At 39.7% G+C, this 2,451-nt stretch overlaps 1 long non-coding RNA gene across 1 annotated transcript; it reads right to left on the bottom strand.

Moving 5' to 3' along the window:
• Window positions 1-440: 440 nt before the first annotated feature.
• On the bottom strand, window positions 441-2,065 carry LOC138118566 (uncharacterized). Its single transcript, XR_011155212.1, has 3 exons — window positions 1,939-2,065; window positions 1,221-1,278; window positions 441-847 (listed from the first exon to the last, which is right to left on the bottom strand). It is a non-coding gene; the product is annotated as an uncharacterized lncRNA (long non-coding RNA).
• Between the last annotated feature and the right edge of the window lie 386 nt (window positions 2,066-2,451).

Below are 2,451 nucleotides of genomic sequence, written 5' to 3'. Positions count from 1 at the left end.
AAAGAAGTCACAAGACACACACAAAAAGAGAACTATCTTAATCTCAGTGATGGTTTCAGTCCCTAGATGAGAGCTTCACTAAAAATGCATTTGTAATCATTTTCTCTTTTCATAACAAAACCAGATACTTGGTAGCTCTATGTGACTCATAATCTAAAGACATCAAAGGGCAAGAATGACATTTTCCTGCTGAGCTGAGGTTTTACACTATGACTCCAACAAGGAGCTTGGTGGAAGAATGAGATAAAAGAATTTGCTTTTCCTTCACAGTGTCTAGCTACTTCGGCATGTAAGTTCTATAATTAAATCAATGCAGGGGATAAGGCAAAAAAAGTGAGGTTAAATGTGTAAGAATAGTAATGTAATTCTTTTCCACATTATGAGGAACTTGCTTTCCTTGAATGAAAAACTACATTATACATGAAAATAAAATACCTCTGTTGTGGGAATTTTGAGCTAAAATTTATTTGATCTAAAGAACACCAAGCTCAGGGATGCAGCTGATGCACTAGATGGAGGAAATGCCTTCCAGAGGGACCTTGACAGGCTTGAGGAGTGCATCCAGGTGAACCTCATGAAATTAACAGGGCCATGTGCAAAGTCCTGCAGCTGGGTCAGGGCAACTCCCAGTGTCATAAAGATGAATATTTTAAGAAGAGTCCTGTGGACATGGACTTGATGGTACTGATGGTTGAAAGAATACAAGCCAGTACTGATGTTCACAGTCCAGAAAGTCAATAATATCCAGTTCTGCATCAACAGCATAACGACCAGCAGATTGAGGGGGATGATTCTTCCCCTCTGCCCTGCTCTCATGAGACCCCCACCTGGAGTGCTGTGTCCCGGTCTGGAATACCAAGAACAAAGAAGACATGTATTAGAGGACATCCAGAGGATAACAGGGGAAATTATCAGAGGGATAGAACATCTATGCTATGAAGACAGGCTGAGAAAGTTGGGGTTGTTCATCTTGTAAAACAGAAGACTCAGGGGTGAGAACTTTAAGTTCTTAAAGTGATCTTATAAGAAAGATAGAGAGGAACTTTTCACCAGGGCCCAATTTAAACTGAAAGAGGGTAGATCTAGATTGGATATGAAGAAGAAATTTTTTTGCCCATGTAATCTGGTTTGAACTAGATGATACTTAAAGATCTATTCCAATTCAAATCATGCTATGATTCTAGAATTCTAAGTTGTTCCCTACTCTGATCCTTTGCTACCAAGGATAAGTGTTCCTTGCTCCAGACTTTTTTCTCTGGTGCCCAGGACCTGGGATTCCTGAAAAGAAAAAGAAAGAAAATAACTTGTTACTTCTTGGAATAAGGAGGATACAAGAGATTTTAAGACAAATGTGACATCAGAAAGTAACAAAAGACAGAGGAGGGACAGGTACAAATGAAGCTAAATGTACGAAAAGAAAAAGGAGGAGGTAAGATGAATTTCAATTATTTTACAAGTCAAACACTCTGAAAAAACTGTGTTTCGAACTTGTTTTGCAATCTTTAAAAGAGATACAGTTTTATTTTTTCTGTAAGATTTGCTTTCCCTTGTCCACAGACAGCTATCTGTATGTGATGATTTTCAGGGCTGAAAAACATTCCAGGTTTTATTTAAACAGACTTGACAATTGAAATTGTACAGATCAGGTGTGTATTTATCTAATACTCCTAAGAATAACTTCACATTTTGGGAAAGTGAGAATCACAGAACCACAGAATAATTTAGATTGAAAAAGACCTCTAAGATCATCAAGTCCAACCCTTGACTGGACACTACTTTGTCAACTAGACCATGGTGCTAAGTATCACACCCAGACTTTTCCTAAACTCTTCCAGGCAAGGTGACTCACCCAGGGATGGTGACTCCACCAGCTCCCTGGGCAGTTCATTCCCATGTTTAACAACCCCTTCCATGAAGGAATTCCTCCTGATGTCCAACCTGAATCTCCCCTGGCACAGCTTGACACTGTCTTCTTGTCCTGTCACTGGTTGCCAGGGAGAAGAGACTGATCCCCTCCTTGCTGCAATCTTCTTTCAGGAGAGAGGTAAGGTCACCCCTGAGCCTCCTCTTCTTGAGGCTAAACAACCCCAGCTCCCTCAGCTGCTTCTCATAAGACTTGTGCTCCAGACCCTTCACCAGCCTTGTTGCCCATCTCTGGACAAATGAGCTATTACAGATTTCTTTGGCACCTAGATCACCAAGACCAGTGCTGTTTTACTGTGGAAGCTGCAGATATTTCACTGTTCTAATATTTAAATACACAATAGAAGTACCTTCAGAATGTGAAAAAATATTAGGAAATGAATAAAGATTTGTTAACTCGAACATTATTTGTAAAACCTGAACCAAACATTTACCTTACAACTCCAGCTGACACAGTTTAAGCTGTGGATATGGGTATTTCAAGTATATACTACATGTAAAAATCTTTAGAGAACCGACAGAGCTTGA

The sequence above is a fragment of the Aphelocoma coerulescens genome, chromosome 1, assembly GCF_041296385.1.
Source record: "Aphelocoma coerulescens isolate FSJ_1873_10779 chromosome 1, UR_Acoe_1.0, whole genome shotgun sequence".
Taxonomy (NCBI): domain Eukaryota; kingdom Metazoa; phylum Chordata; class Aves; order Passeriformes; family Corvidae; genus Aphelocoma; species Aphelocoma coerulescens.
This window is presented reverse-complemented; position numbering and strand designations above follow the sequence as displayed.